Below are 17,846 nucleotides of genomic sequence, written 5' to 3'. Positions count from 1 at the left end.
CTTACAAGAGTGTGTAGCTGTGTGTGTACATGTGTCTGCCTATGTGGTGTGCGTGTGTGTGTTTGTAAGCCTCCCAGACGGTGACAGGACCACGGCGGCCCTCCTGTCAGAGAAGGTGCCTTGTTACTGCGGTTCATCACTCCCACTCCTGCAGCCCCTTCCACCTTTCAGCCGACATCACCACAGTCAATTAACCATGAAAACTCATTTCCAAAACACTGATTAAAACAAAAGACATCCTCTGACATCCAAAAATACAGTAGGAAGAGACAGTGAGAACTCTGGTAAAGTGGCATCCCACCTTGCAGAGGACACTAAGAAGAATAGATAGAATAGATTTGACACCCTAAATATGTGTATTATATCATATGTACAGTAGAACTTGTTCATATAATTATAAAACCAACTAGCAAGGCCTCCAAACTTAGTATGTATACATTGTGTATCACGTATTCACATTCAAAAACCGCTCCACCTTCATTCGATCCACTTCTTCAATCCCCTTCACTTCTCCTCTGGGAGAGATGGGTGTCATTTTATTTATTCATATCATGATAATCAATCCTATTGTTTCTCATATTTTATTGTGCATATTTCTGTTCCTCCCTATGACACACCTGTCAATAACAAAAATTTCAGTGTAATGGCACTTAACTTGCATGTTTTGGTTCACTCTCACATGTTCAGCCACAGCAGGCAAACCTCTAAAAACCCACCATATGCTACAGCACCAAACAGCAAACAGACACAGTTAGCGATTTGCTAGTGAACATGGTGGAGCATTTAGCAGCCAAAGAGCCATATATTTCCCTCAGGGGTTGGTAGAGAACAAAACCACAGCTAGAAGAGACTGAATATTGGATTTACACTCATCAGGTGGACAGTAACACAACTCTACATGAATGATAATGTTGCTCCATAACTGCTGGATGTGTAAGTTAGCAACTGTTTGTTAACAAGTTCAAAATATCAGTTTGTTGATATGTTGTGTTTACAACTTGTCTCAGTTGCAAAAACTCAATTAATGCTGGTTTTAAAGCACTTTCCTTTGGGCAGCACAGGTTAAGAACGAGTAATGTTAACATTAAAGAAAAAGTAACATTAGCATACATGTAATTCTTGCTGTTGGCCTGCTGCACAAGTTCAGAGAAAGTTTCTCAGTGTGGTATTAGTAACATTAGCACATATGAATATTCTGCTGTTTAATATCAAAATATACCATACACTAAGATATATGCAAGATGTCTTATGGCAACGCTAAATCTCAGATACCTGCCAAAAATACAAGCAAAGCTTAACTCAAAACAAACTGTGTCAATTCAGGATTTAATAAGAAATTATAGTCGCAAACAATTATCAAAAGATAACTCCTGTTTGTGATTTGTTTTCTCTGAAATATTAAAGCTTAAAACTGTGATATATTTTCCATCCAAAGCCATCAGTCTGCCACCTCTACCAGCATCTCTAAACAGGTCAAATTGATCAGCAAAGTACAGACATCACAGGCATTTCTTACTCACCAGTTTCTGTGCATCTCTGAGCAAACAGAATCGTTTCCATCTTGCAATAATGAACATTTTCCAGGCAATACTTTTGTGATATGTGTAATTTATGGCACAAAAACAACACGCCATGTTGATCTCCACGTAAGCTGGTTTTCCTACACCCCTTGTGTGCTCGCATCTCACCGTGATGATGCTTGGAAACCTGTTTATACCTGCACGATTGGGAGTAACTCTGCAGCAGCTGTGAAGTGAGCACATGAAAGTTGTCGCTTTAAGGAGGATTTGTTTTGGTCTTTCTTTTGTTTTCTGCAATGTATTGTTCATTTTACTTGGAGGAAGCCACCATGACTAACTTGAATCGTTTGCATAAACTCCCAGAACGAGCTCCAGTTTGAGACAGACCCAATTTTGCAAGGCTGACATTTAAAATGATTGATTCCTCCAGGATTGTGTTGGTGAGTCTCCCAAAAAAATATCTGTGCTGAAAAAGATGAGATTTGACAACAGGTGGGAAGCCAGGCCCTGGTACCCTTTCACTGATAATGAGGGATTTGTTTATGTAAATCTCAGTTAGTCCATCAGACACCACCACTGCTGCTGTTCTGATAAACCCTCATCTCAGCTGAACCTGAGCCTACGTGTGCTCGGCTCGCTTTGGGCGCTGAGCGGTGGGTGAGAAGTCCAGCAGCTTGTGTGATGTCCTGTGCGGGAGCAGAGCTGAGATGAGGAGGGCAGGTTAGCCGGTAGGCTTTTGAAAACTGATTTTCCTGCCTGGTTTGTTGCTATGGACTGCCTGTTGGTGATAAGAGCCGGTCAAAGCTTTCCATTTGCGCCAATGTTCCTCAAAGCAGATACACACCTGCTGTGCACTTATCAAACATGCGCTCCACATACACAGATACAAACACAGATTCTCGAGCAGCTGCAATCACAACAATAACCTGTAAAGATTAGTGTGTAAAAATAGCTGCAATAATGTAAACACCTGTGCAACAATGCCCTGTGGTAAAGTATAGCTTATACTGTTCAGAGAGGTGCAGATTGAACTGCGTGGTGATTGTTGAGGCTGTAGTTTGTGACGTTGAATTGGATTGCATCACTGTATATTTGAAGATGGTGCTGTTATTGTCTATCTACCCTGTGCATTTTCACTGCGGTGAGAGAGACGCGTTTTTCAACGGGTCTTTTCAAAGCCATTGCAGCATATGGGCACAAAGAAAAAAAGGTGCTTATCAGAACAAGAAATGAATCAATTTTCCAGCATGAATCACCGCTCAGTTTCCCAAAACAGCTCCAGCATTTGCAGTGGCAGCTGGCCCTTTGTAGCCCGTCTCTCCCTTGCTGTGTGCTGTTTCAAACACATTGCTCAACTCAGAGGGGGCAAGAGTGGAAATAATGCCTGTCTGAATACTGTGCATCAATAAATCCTCCACAATCTGGACCTGGTCTAAAAGTTAGGCTGCTTGTCAACAACATAAAGAAAGCAACATTAGAGGGATTTTTTTATTCAGTCTTAAACTCTCCTCTCTTCATGTTCTATCAGTATCATGTTAATGGGATTATTGTTTGGTATCACTTTTGTTGTTGTTGTTGTTGGAGATATCACAATTAATAATGCAGCTACTGAAAATGATAGTGATGATGAGAAAAATGAAGGCAATGATAATGATAATGGTGAAAAAAACAAATAGATGATCAATAAGAAGATTAAGAAGAGGGAAAATATATTTTCTGTTCTCTGCTGAGCAACACCTGGGTTGGACTGCATCTTGTGCATTAATGAGTTTTTGAGAAACTGCTGTAGGGCTTTGGTTTATTAATGTGGAGGAGTGAGCAACACAAAATGTTCCCAATTAAAATGAAGATGAATTGCTGCAGCAGGTCCCCTGTTGTGGCTCCACTTTTGTATGTGTCTCTAAATCTCTGCCATACAGACAGGTCATTAGCACTAAAGGCTGCTCTGGTCCCGCGGCGTCGCAGTCTGAACACATCACATCCCTCTCTGAGAGCTTTGCTCAGCAGCACTGTACTGTACACCAGAACCACAAAGCTGTGTAGGGAGGAGGAGGATGCTTGAATAAACTGAATACATCGGGGGAAGTTCTTCTGTGGCATTACTTAACATGCATAATTGAATTAATGATAAATCCTAAGGATATACTGCATTGTGTAAACTTGAATTTCCAAAAGCATTCTGGGAATTACCCTCTTTTTTCATCTTGACTTTCATAAGACCAAAGGAGATGGATTTTCTTAACGCAGTGAGGAGTAAGGAATGCAAATTAAACAGAACAACAAATCCCCAAAGATTGGAGTTTCTGAATAATCTTCAATAAGTTTCCTGGAAAGTCCATTGTAATTTGGTAGTAATTATAATGAAGGCAGTGTACAGCAGCTTTCAGCATAGATGGAGAATAAAGTTTCCGATAATAAAAGAATAATGAAAGAATATATACTTGAGTTTAAATGGAGCTATTTGTTCCAGGTAATTCATATTCCCCCTAAATTTGGAAATTCCGAAGAAATTATTATGAAATGCCAAATCCATAACATAAGACATTAGGTTGTGAAGTTTTCATGACAACAGCTTTATTGTATTATGATGTGCAGAGGTTGCTCAGCTTAAAAAGCATACCATTTGGAACCGACTTTATTTAGCATGACAACATCTAAAAATGTATTATTATGCAACCTTTAACCAATTTGAAAAATAAATAAAACATTAGCACGTAGCACTCAAAACATAGTGCTTCACAGAAGAGAAAAAAATGAGCATTAAAATAACAGAATTTGAACAATAAAGAGAAAAGAGAGGTCCTAAATTAATCAAATGAATAAAAAACAGAGAGGACACAGAAAAACCAATACATGCAGAAAGGCAAATTTATAAAGATTTGTTTTCTAGTGGAGCTTTAAAGGATGTCACTGAGGCAAACAGAAGCAATTTGGGGTGCTTTAGTTTTATGTCTGGACTAGGAGAAGATGAGTTTTATAGCAGGATCTGTGGTTGAGTGTGGACACGTACGGGCACAAATGTATGCTGAAGGTGGACTGTGGAGCGCTTTATGAGTAAAATCCTGAAATCTATTCTGAAACCAAGGCTTAGACCTTATATTACATGCACCAGGTACAAATTAATGTGACATCTCTGTAGTTCATCTAATTGCTTTGTGACCCATTAAAGCTAAGAAATGATTACTTGAGCCATCATCACCTGTCGCATATGTCTGTGGGTTATGACGAGGACATGCAGAGTGAAATACCTTTTTATGGGGCCTGGTGGGGGCCACAGAGAAAAAAAACCCTAATTTGTACTGTTGAATTAATAATTAATGCTCTCAATTTAATAAATAAAATAATATGCAAAATATATATATTACTTTGAGAGCATAAATTACTAAATTGAGAACATGAATTAGTTATTTTTTTCTCCACGGCCCCTCCCAGGCTCTGTACTTTTTAGAGAACTGAAGAGATAAAATCATTCAGTAATTCTCAAGAATAAAAAGGAAAAATTAGATGAATATCAGGAAAAATAAGCATACTTTTGCATAGTGTCAATGTTTTTCTTTCTGTAGCTCAATCCTGTTAATTGTCTTGACAATCAGGTTAATCTTGCAATTGACACTGCAGTGCTTTTGGTGCTATTTCACACTATCTGTCACCAGAAAGTCTGATGTGATAATCAGATACTGAAGTAATTTGATCGTCTTCGCTCAGCCATCAGTTGTTCCAAACAGATTAAACATGGCTGGTGTATTTTCATATGATGGACACACAGTTCTGGTAGGCTGCTGTGATGCCTTTGTTCATCACAAGAACCTTTTGTGTCTTCTTCTTTCTCTTTTCTTCGTCACTCTGCGTGGTGCCACTCTGATCACTTCATCTAATGGAACACAAATTAAAAGGAAGAGCGAGAGTGACGATCATTTGCTCTTATCTCCCCTGGGGCTTAGTGTTACAGCATGACACACACACTTACACTGTTATCCCTTCTGTAGAGTGTATCTAAAGTCACCTTCTCCTCCTCCTACGCAAATACTTAACAGCAAAGTTTCCAAAAAGTTATTTTTTTCCAGACAGTCTGATGCTCAGTGAGCTATACGCTGTTTACCCCATTATCGTCCCTGACCGTTGACACCAAATCAAATGGAAAAGTACACACACACATGTATTTGTAGCCGGGGGAGATGCTGGCAAGATATGAGATCCACATCAGGTCAGTAGTTTGGTGCTTCTAACTGGAGAGGTTCTGTCTCGGTCGTCCACTCCTCTCCCCGAGGGAATACATTGTGTGGTCTGGTTTAGAGAAGCATTTCAGTCTGTAAAATGCTTTAAAAGCCTCCAGTTGTAGTGTCTGAAGGGAGTAACCTTCAGAAGTAATGATGGTCTAGTTGTATGAGTGTGTGTATGTGCAAAAAAGGGAGTGTTGTGTTTATCAATGCCTGTTTTTATGGGATACTTCAAGAAAAACTTCATAGAATTAAAGGTAATTTTGTTCCTGGATTTGAGAGTGTTTAATTTATAAATGTATTTTAGTTTCTAGATGATGTAAAAATATAAGCTTCATAGCTCAAATATTTCCAGCAGACTAGGTAGATAAGCTGAAGGCAAGACTCAGCATGTTTAGCATTTTTGTGCTGAAAGGCCATTTATCAGACAATCAACCCTACATAATATTTCTGACAAGCTTTCAGTTGTTGCGTGGCACATATGCAGTTTTTTAATTTTTGAAACAACACTTCTTTGATTTCACACAAATGTAGACAAAAGCAGGCTTCTCATTTCCAGCCAATGAATTTTGATTATCACGGCTAAAATGAGAACTGTCGCTGGTAGATTTTATCAGCTATATCTAGCTAGCTCATTAAGCTAATGTTAGCTCCATGAATTGGGTGAATGACTGACTTTTTAATATTTGCCAACCGAAAATGAAAACCCTGTAAAAATGGTCTGTGCACTTAATATGCATTTGATTGCTGCATTCAGCACCTTTTGTCCTAAAAGACTGAGGCTGAAGCTGCATGTCCCAAACTTCCTCACCAGCTGATGATCCATAAGGAACACATGGAAGTAAAGGAGCAGCACTGTTCTTTGAGACCTCACAAACTATAGTTAATGATGTGCTCCTCAGCCTTGGAAGTAACGCTTGATTACTCTTGGCAGTAAACTAGGTAGCCAGACATGCTAACGTACCATTGCAGCTTACGTTAGAACAAATAAACACATGTTTAATTTGAAAGAGAGACTTTCTTTCTCATTAAATTCTTATAAAGAAAGAAAACTGGAATTGGCAAAAATCAGGATCGGCAGGTCAGATTTTTAAAATAATGGAAATCGCAATCAGCCAAGAAAATTGCAATTAGTGCATCTGTAGTATTGAGTTATTTTTTAAATCAATTTCTCTGATTCCACCTTCTCAAGTGTGAATAATTTCTCGTTTATCTAGCCTTCTATGATAGTAAACTAAATGTCTGTGGGTCATAGACTGTTGGTCTGGACAAAAGAAGACATCTGAGGATGTCACCTTGGGCTTTGGGAAGCAGTGATTGACATTTTTCACCATTTTTGGACACTTCATCAAAAAAATATATAGTTGTAGCCCTACTATTTAATGTCCATCAGTAAATGTTCTTTTTGCTTGTGTTCCCAGCAGCATGCTTGGATTGCAGCTGCTGAAAGGTACATGGACACACCAATTTCAAGCAACTCTCAAACCACAGCTAATTAATTATTACACCATACTGTAATGAAGTATAACCAGAGGCTGCCTGGCATCCTAATCTAGCTGACTGAAACATGCAATAACACTGTAGTCTTTCAAGGTTGGTGTGAATTGTTAGTGACAAGAATACCTGGCAGTGGACTTATTTTACATTTGCAGCAGGATAAAAAGTGCGCACATGCATTTGTTCTTGTACAGTATACGTGTACCATGTGAATGCATTCATATAATTTGCGTGAGATGTGCGTATATGATTGAATGGCAAAGCTCTCAAGGAGAAGTGAAACCTCTCCACGCGTGAGTGCCGCACAGGCTCCTGAAATGTCTTAGAGGTAATCATAGCATTCAGCCGTGCATGCAGAGAATGCAGATAACGCTGTTGAGTTTTCTGAAACAACTCAACAATGGCTTTGCCTGTCTATACTGGACAATTACAGGCTGAGGAGAATGTGACACTTCTTGAGTGAACCACTTTAATGTAAATAACCACTTCTGGCTCTTGCGAGACACAAGTAAGTTGCTGCTTTATATATATAAAAGGAAAATCTAATACATTTTAAGAGGAAAAATGCACAAACAGAAGTCTGAAGCTGCCAGTGAGTAGCCATTTTTACTTTCCCTGAAAACCTCAACACTCAAACCTTTATAAGTCTGTAATTACTAATCTTTTGTACTCAGACATTTAGCAGCCTCTTTGTAGATACATGGCATCATCATCATCATTTGTAGTAATCAGTCCAATTAAGCCACTGTCATTGGGCTTTTAGCTGATGTTCTTTTACAACAGTTGATTAAGCTTATATTTCTTTATTACTGGCATCAAAAGCACCCAATACTTTAATTTGATGTTTTGTATGCTTTGGTCCACTGCTCACACAGTTCCTGATTAGAAGAGCCTGACTGCTCTTTATGTCTGCAGCACATAGCGTTGTCTAGTGCATATGTTTTTGTTGTGCTTTTTTTTTTTGCTTCTGCATGCATTATAATAAGTAACAGTGAGTAACTCACATAATCATAAGTGTGAAATCCAGATTTAATGATTTACTATCACTTGTACATTCATAACATCTCAACACAAAATCTAAGTATTTTTCATTATCACAAATTTAACTGCATGTCCTGCTTTTAATTTGCTGTCTAAAACCTAGTTATGCTCAAACTGTCAAGGGGACAGAGATCAGCTGGTATTGAAAGTAGCTGTGTTTTTGGATTTGCCAATTCCCCGAGTAAACCTGCCAGGTTTCATGGAACATTTCAACATTTGGAAAGTATGCCTTTTTGCTTGAGCTTGATACTCTTGCTAGATGGGGAGATCAATACCGCTCTCATATCTGTCTGGGGGCAAAACAGCTTGCCTGTCTTTATCCAAAGGTAAAAAAACAGCACCTTATCTCTCTATCGGTATCTCTTTTTACAGAGGGTTATTTGCATGAATGGATTATATGTATTATAGGAACTGGATATTGGATTCAAAGATGGCACCTGTTCACTGAAATGAAAAGTGCTTGCCTGGCGCATAAGCCAAACAAGTTTTCTAACTTCTGGGATCTGCTTCCACGTTTTTGCGTTCCACTGAATGTTCTCAGTAGTGTTTTTCCCGCTGGTCCTGCCTGCAAGTTCATCCCATAAACTTTACATTGGGTTGATGTCACAAATTTTAAAATCTGGGAAAGTTTTATAATATTTTTTGTAATTCATTATAAAATCTTAATGGCTTAGGAATTAATAATAGAAAGAGTAATAATTGACCTTGTTTAAAGTTCAATGTCTGCTGTCGACAGTTTTACAGTCTCTGTGTCTCACTTATTATGGGGGTCGATGTGGTAAATGCTTTTTGGGCTGCAGGGGATTTTTTTAAAAAAAATTGCTGCAATACTGCAAGTGGCCACTAGGAAAAAAATTGGCAGCAAAGCTGAGTGGCAGCACTGTATCCAGCTTTGTTAATACATCCATGGGTATTATTATTTCTATTTCTTGGTCAGGTGCAGGGACAGGAAGTCACTGCGCCTGGCCAAGAAATAGGCAGTGTCTGTAATCACTCCTCGTTCACTCATTCACTACTCCCTAAATAACTGACACTTAATATCTTACTCATTTGTACTCATCCTATTCATTGCCTCTCTGTTTCTTGATTGCATTGACGTTATTCGAATTTGTAATTGCACTATGTATTTTCTGTTTTTATGTCTGTGAAGCACTTTGTAAACTTGTTTTTGAAAAATGCTATATAAATAAAGGTTATTATTTCTCAGTAGTTTGTAGTAAATGGAGATTTTGTACACTTACAAATCATCATGATTGTGCATCATCACTGTCAGCTGTAGAGTTGCACAACTCTAATTTTCACATCTATAATTTGTGGCTATTTCCATTATGGCATTGTTAGCAGGATTAAATAAATTAGATACAAGGTAAATTTATGAGAATTAAACTTTCTGATAGACAGATTTTTTTTTTTTTTTTTAGCTTTGATAGAGCCAGACTAGCTGTTTCCAGTCTTAATGCTAAGCTAAGCTAACTGTTTGGCTAGAAAGAGAATAAGCATGTTTTCCAAAATGGAACTATTTCTTAAAATATGTATCATTAACATACAATCAAACCATTGAGCTCTGCAAGTTTGCTCTCATTTATCACCTCAGATAAATTAGGCCAAGCATTAATGAGAGCTTCAGCCAGTTATCTGCAAGACTCACAGAAATGACTGTGATATAAATCCTCAGATATTTGTCAAGCTGACCACCAGGCCAAAATGTCAGCGTGGACCCTTTGAGAGTACTAAAAAGGGCAAAGACAATTAAGAATGCAATGAATTAATCAGTAAGTCAGTTAGTTGTCTATGTATTATATTGGTGAGCCAGCCCCAGTGTGTGACTGCTTATTTAGCCTCAAAGCTGCTGGGAGTATGCAGTTTCCTGCCAGAGGGAAATAATGACAATTACAGAGACAGATGGCGTGTATGTGGCCGCCAGTCTTTCTACCAGCATATTCTACCGCCTGAGAGCCAGCGAGAGCCTGAGTATCACAAACTTTGGATCCCTGGGTAACAATCTTCCTGAGCACCACATTATTGCAATGTGCTGAGGCACAGTACTGGGCATGCAGCAGAAATGAAAGAAGATGATTAAAGTCTCTATAATGTACACTATAATTATAATGTATGCAGAATATAAATGTTTTAGTCTATTACATATCCTACTGTTGCCAGTGAATGCGATACTTTGGAATCTGATGGTATTTAATGATTATAAATAAGCAAAAGAGGCTTAGTGCAAAGACTCAGACTGGACTGACTGCTTCACGCGCTGAAATATGAGACACAATTGCCTCAAGAAATGAACTGAAATGAATACTTGGGTAAGAGAATAACACTTCCAACAGCAACCAATCCCATAAATTTAATAGAGATCGATTGTGAGCAGAGGCAAACAGCAACAGTGCTTTGGATTTTATTACTGAATCAGTGATGAATACACTTTTTTTATGGTGCTTTTTTGTGTTGAACAAGTAAATATATGTAATGAAAGGCATCATTTAGGTTAAAGAAATAAAGTAATGGGTGTATTTTGTGTTTGTATGTATTTTACAACATCAATGTTTCCTCATGACTTACTAATTATAATACTTTATCAAGCAGGAGGCCACAAGTGATGTTAATGGTAAAGATCTCCCTGCAGTAGTACAGTAAAGCAGACATGAAATTATCAGCACTGTGTCACCTGGTCTTTCTGGCCCTGAGGGTGGGCTCCTAATCTTAACTGCCTCGGCCTTCAGAATAATAAGTTGCACCCACATGCAGCCTTTGTTCTTGTCCTTTGTCTGGGTCCACAGCTGCAGGAGGAAGTGGGAAAGGCGTTATGGAATAATGGAGCTCTGGACTGGTGCGACTTCGCCAGTCAGAGCAGGATGCTAAATGATGCGTCATTATAGCGATTTCATAATGGCATTCTAATTGGGCCCAGGCGGCACAGCAGCAGCATTTTATGTCAATCATTTCTCTTTCTGGCACTCTGTCTTTCTCTGGCTGTCCTTTCTGCCCTCTATACGCTGGTTTTTCTTTTTGTCTCTCAGAGCCTGTTCTGAGTTTTCAATCTGCCATCTTTCTGTCTTCATCTCTTGGGTTTTTTGTGTGTGTGTGTGTGTGTCTTTTATCTTCTCCCCCACTTTCTTGGCCATTCTGAATGAGGAACAGATAGATCAGAGACAGATACAAGGAAGAACAATCAACGTGTTTCTCGGTGCACGACTCAGGCAAACCATTCTGCTTGTAATGACAGAATCTGCACTAGTAGTCCTGTGGAAATGTGAGGGTTAGTAGGAGGCTGGATTATGTGAACAATAACGATTACAAAGCTTCATTCATTCTGGCCACCTACACAGGGTGATGCACACACGCTCAGAGGTGACTCAAAGGGTAGAAAGCAGGACTGGGTTACACAAAGGCCTCTGAGTCCACTGAGTGTCAGTGAGGTAAAGAACCTCTGATATTATGATCAGTTTTTCAACCGCAACAAAACCATGGTGACAATGAGCTGAAAATAGTATACATGTATTGTTTGTGTTTAAATGACATTGAATAGAAATCATTGACCACAAACATTTTAATATGAATAGCTGGAAGTATGCAGGAGTCTTAAGAAGATGTGCTCTATGTTGAAACGTTAGTTAGTTGCTGCACCTTATTAACAAGCTGTAACTATGTGCTCCAGCGCTCATCATGCCACATCCTGTGACAATCGTCCTGTTGGGTGTGGCAACAGTTTGAGCTCTGAGGTCGCTAAAGCGCGGCGATTTCCTCATCTTCAAGTCAAGTCAATTCACACAAACGACAGGAAGAATATGCAAACTCCACAAAGAAAAGCAGATTCTGGTGTCAGACCCAGGACCTTGCTGTAAAAATGGCTCCACTATGCTGCCACCTCAACAACTGTATAGGAGCCATACAGTAAATACAAATAAATATGTTTCAATTAATAGGTATAAAAATCCAATTTGAAGGCTCATTATAAGTCCGATATTAGTTTTCACATTGTTTCTAGTGGGGCCTGATGTGCTGTACTGAACTTATCACTTATTATTGATATACATACTGTACATCAGGCATGTTTTATCAAATAAAATATTGGCTCATTTTCTTTGTAATATTAATACTTTACTTTTATTACAGCCAATGACAGCAAGCAAACACCAAAGCATCATCATTTTACCTTGGCAAAAGCCATCTTTTCACAATGTTAGCAAATATATGTGATATATATATATGTTCCCAACTGTTGTCGGGAATTAGAATAAGTTAACTTTGCAAATCACAAACACATAAGATGGACCAAATTTTTAAAAGAAGGTTTAAATTTTGGATTTAGGGAAACTAGTTGTTCAAGTTTATTCTAGTGTTATTCTAATTGTAGGTAATTATTTTTTTCTGGGGTATTTGAATTGTAATGATTTTATTCATGATAATATACAGTAGGTGTTTACTGATGTTTTGTTGGTAGTGTGACCTCACCTGATCACCTGGACTCCTGCATCTTTGCTATCTTAATGTCAATGACTACAGTGGCCATACAATAACATCCAAGACATTTTGTAGTTGTGTGATTTAATGTCTCTCTTCTCATTATGTCAATAAATAGAAAGACATAACAAGTCAATTTTCCTTCTAGAGCCCTTAGTCACTCACAGAAACCAAATAAATTCACTGTAATTTCAACAGACATGATGGTTTTGCTACTAAATGTGCCTTCCTTCCTCTGAATTCAGAGCAATTAAAAGATTTTCTGTTGGTACGCCGGCTTCTTCTTTGTTTGCTCAGTCATGGAGGCTATCACTGTTTATACTAATTACAGAGTTCTTCTCCTGTTAAGTTTCCATATGACTGTCAGTGCTTTCAAAAATGCAAAACAAAAATTTCATAATGTCAGTAGATTTGTCCTGAGAAACAGATATCCATATCTGTGTACCAAAAAGCTTCCAAGAACTAAGTAAACTCATACCACGACTGACTATTGCATTTTATGGGAGACGTGGTAGCTGAACAGCCATTTATGAGGATCACAGTATACAAGAACATCAGAGATCAGATCAGATACTTGAATAAAGGTTTGACATGTCTATATAACATACTGTTTTTATCAATTTTGAAGATGTTCAATCATGAGAAAAAACAATAAAGTAAAAGAAAATTAACTGTGAGTGACAACCCCACTGAGGTCTTCGATCATTAATAGCTTCGTTTCAAACTTGCTGTGATGACGCCTGCTGATATAAACAGGAGGAGACGTGATGTGACAGGGATGTCATGTTGGTTTGAGAAGCTTGGGCAGACTGACTGTCACAGACTCATGTAAGAACAATTACGGCTGCAAGCAGCAGCAAACTGAGCTGCAGCGTTTTAGTCTGAAGAGAACAAATGTGACTGAAAAGATTCATTGTTGTATCTGAAACAATTCATTAGATTATAATTTTGTTCCTACTCACAGCTTGTATAGAAGCCAAGGCTGCAACTAATTATTTTCATTGTCAATTACTCCTCTGACTTTTTTTGATTAATCAATTAATTGTTTGGTCTTTAAAACATCAAAGAATTGCAAAAAATTCTCTTTTTTTTCTTAGAGCCCCACAATGTCATTAAATGTCTTGTTTTGTCTGAACAATCCAAAACCTTAAGATGTTAAATTTACTATAATGTAAGACAATGAAAAGCAGCAAATTGTCTACAATAGCATTTACATTCAAACTGTTGAATGTTACAGGCTCAGATCTTGATGAATTTTCCAATTCAATAAAATAATTGATACTCCAGCAGTAAAGAGGGTACACACAAGTCAAAGTGATGGATTTTATAATTTCCATAAGTTGCAATGTATAAAATATTCTCTTTAACTGAGCCACATTTCCATGAAAATAAAAAGATGGTCACATATGGCTGGTATTTAACAACTGTCAAAGTTTCAAACTTTAAACAGTTGTACATATTGGTGAATTGTTCCCACACTTTAGTCTTGTGAGTCCGAACATTTGTGAAAAAGCAGGGAGACATAACATTGGTGCAAACTTTCTGTACAGCGGTGAAGAGGGTAAAACATGTCCAGTGATTATATGCATGAATGTGAATGAAATGTAATCATTTTATACATTACATATTAATGATCTAAAAAGTAACTAGAAGAGCGCACTCAGTACCTAGTGGGTTGGACAGTTTTTCAAAATCCGTAACTACAATCATCCCCAAACCTTAACCTCGTGGTTATTATTCTAGCCATGATGACGAAGGTCGCCTAACTTAAAGCAGGTAACGCACACCAAGTTTCTCTTAACAAAGTGATCATTTTAACCCAAACTGTGATCTTTCCATAAACCTAACAAAGTGGTTTTTGTGCCTAATCCTAACCGGACCTTAACCACAGCGTTATCACATCATAAAACATTATTTTTTAACAGTGATTTGTAACATTTTTGAAAAGCACAGACAAGCGATGTTGTCCTGCCGATTACTGCCTGTAGGGGCGCCTGATTAAAAAATACTCCTATGTGTCGTTCTGGGGTGCGTGATCAAACGACATATTTGGTTGTTTAATTTGTTGGGAGAATATCAACTCTCCATCAAACTACCAGTAACACAAACAAGTCAACCCACAAACTGTTGAAGTAACGAAGTATTACTCAGATCAGTAACCGTAATATATTTACTGAATATCTACCTGTAATCCTTTTTGCCCAACACTGATAATGACACTGATTCATTACTTTGGTTCAGATATTTATTATATATGAGCACAGCCTGATTGTCATGTATTGCATCAGCAGTTGTCTTTCAGCATGGAGACATTTCAGGGCAGAATCTGCATTTATTGACTGTGGTTTTATGAGTGTCACTATTACAGTTGAGACATTTTCACCTCAAAATATTGCTGTTGTGATAGTTAGAGTCATTTGCAAATATAATGTGATTGCAGCCATTAGTTTTGGGCAATTACTTTTAGATGATGTAATTATCTTTTTTTATTATTATTATTTTCTTTCATCCAAACTGGATGTACAGAAGTTTAAAGCAAACTTGTCTTATGTAATTCAAGGAGAAACAGTGAAATCATGTCCTTTCGTGTTTCCCATTAAAAAGAAAAAGAAATTCATGATCCCTACTCCACAGGGGAACTGAAAACGTTTGATTCACTGATTCAGTGGTTCTCTGCTAAGCGGTGCAGTGCAGGCCGGCTGCTGAGGGTATAATTACAGAGGCAGATGAATATAAGAGTGTAATTACCTCTCGAGAAAGTTCACTGCAACTGAGTCCCACAAAAGTGTGTGTGAATTAAGGGGTTGTGACAGAGGAGCTGTAACTTGTGTGCACGAGTGTAGGTGCGGAGCTGGGTGGCATATTTACATATTTTACATTAATGGATGTTTGATTAGATGAGGTGGATGAGCCTGACTTTTCCTCTCAGTATAGGAGCTGTGATGAGGTCTCTGCTGTATTGTGGAGAGGCTATGACACATAAATACATTCATACAGATATTTTCATGTGATAATGACCGTTTCACTCAAAGAAATAGTTTTAGCAAAAGACACTTATTTGCTTTCACACCGAGAGGCAGATGAGAAGATTGATATCACTCTCAGTGTGAAGGATGGACTGTAGCGACGACGCGGTTTAGCAATAAGACGGGCTGGCAGGGGGAAACGGCTAGCCTAACACTGTCTACAGTTAAAAAAAAATACACCAACAAACGGCTCTAAAGGAGAATGAGACACTTCGTGTTATTCGTGCAGATTTGACCACTTGACCGTTTCTGCATTCTGTGATGCAGATTCATAAAGCCCGTGTGGGAATTTTTTGCTCAAGTTGAAACATTTTCAGCACCTTTTAAATTTGCTTCACGATTGGTCTGACCAAACAGTTAAACCTAGCACTTCTGTACAGCATGTCAACCTCATAATTATAAGACTGCAGGATGTCATTACACCCAGCTGCTCTTCACCAAGAAATAGTTACACACACATAGCTCCCTGTAAAACTACAAATTGTTGTTTTTACATTTTTGTTTGGATGGAGACAGACTAGCGGTTTCCACCTGCTTCCAGTCTTCATGCTAGAGGAACTCTCACACAACCACAACCTACGTGTCACGTGACAGACAGAGACAGCCGAAGGAAGGTGTCCTAAAAATGAGTAGAAGTCTCTGCAACAAAGTGAAAAACGCTGTAAACCACGTATCTTTTCAAACTGCAACAATTAGTCGATTAATTGATTAGTATATTGAGAGAAAATTAATCACCAACTGTTATTATCATTAATAGATCGTTTAGTCATTTATTTAAGAAAAAAAAAATCTCTGGTTCCTGCTTCTTAAATGTGACTATTTTCTGGTATGTTTAGTCCTCTATGATAGTAAAGTAGATACATTTGAGTTGTGGACTGTTGGTCGGGACAAGACAGTTTTAGGGGCTTTGGGAAACAGTGATTGACATTTGTCACCACATTTTATAGACCAAATGACTAATCGATTATAATTGATAATGAAAATTTGACAATGCAGTACGTGCTCGATGTGACTGAAATGAAACCAATGCAAAAAGTGTAAAAATGTCAACCTCTGTCGTTTTTTTTTACCTTTGGACAGAGCCAAGGTAGCTGTTTCCCTCTACTTCCAGTCTTTACGCTAAACTAAGCTAATCGCCTGCAGATTTATATCTACATGGAGCTTGTAGAGGAGCTTTTAGATGAGCTGAGATCAGTCACTACTATCTCCATGTTTAAAAGAAAACTTAAAACCTTTCTGTTTTCTCAGGCTTGTGACTAGCAACTGGAGTGTGTGTGGCCAGACAACTGTTCTTCAACTTTTTATCATTTTTATTTTTTATTTATTTTTATTATTATTTTTTGTGTGAGTGTATGTGTATGTCTGTGTGCTTGATTTGGTGTTCATTTTTAATTGTTGTATTTCTGTATGTTTAAACTTTGCTTTAAAATGATTTCATCATGTTGACCAATTGCTTTTATGCTGATGTTAAGCGTCACTGTGTATGAAAACACAGTGACGCAGTGCTACACAAATAAAATAGACTTGACTATAAGAAAACAAGAACAACCATATTTCCACAAACTCTTCCTTTAAGCAGCATAAACAAGCACAATATTGCTACTGAGGAGAAAAATGGCATCACAGAATCATTCTTGGTGATGGACATGCTAATTTCAGCTAATTCTGGCTAAAAACCAGCAAGGGAGAGGCATTAAGAGACACACAGATAAAGATAGACAGTGATGGAGAAAAGAGAGGGTGATGCAGGGAGGAACATTGTGAGATTTCAGATGAGTGGGGGATTGAGGGGGTTGGGATGGGTATTTAAATGCACTCTCGACCTTTCAAAACAAGACATTATAGAGCACTTACCCGTACCAAACAACACTGTAATAACATTTTCCAGGCGGCTCTGGGTGACCTGCAGGGATGTGCCCGTTGCCTGGATGTGCACTTGTGTATCTGTGTGTAAACTTGTTACATTATACATTATGTCTATATTAGCGTATAGTGCTGGCTAGTAATGTTTTGCCATAATATCAAATATAAAGGGGTTTTTCATCATCCTCATCTTGGAAACCGAAGGCTTTATGTAC

This window comes from Thunnus albacares, chromosome 9, assembly GCF_914725855.1.
Source record: "Thunnus albacares chromosome 9, fThuAlb1.1, whole genome shotgun sequence".
In the NCBI taxonomy this organism is placed as follows: Eukaryota; Metazoa; Chordata; class Actinopteri; order Scombriformes; family Scombridae; genus Thunnus; species Thunnus albacares.
The sequence above is the reverse complement of the archived record's forward strand: the minus strand, read 5'-3'. Positions refer to the sequence as shown.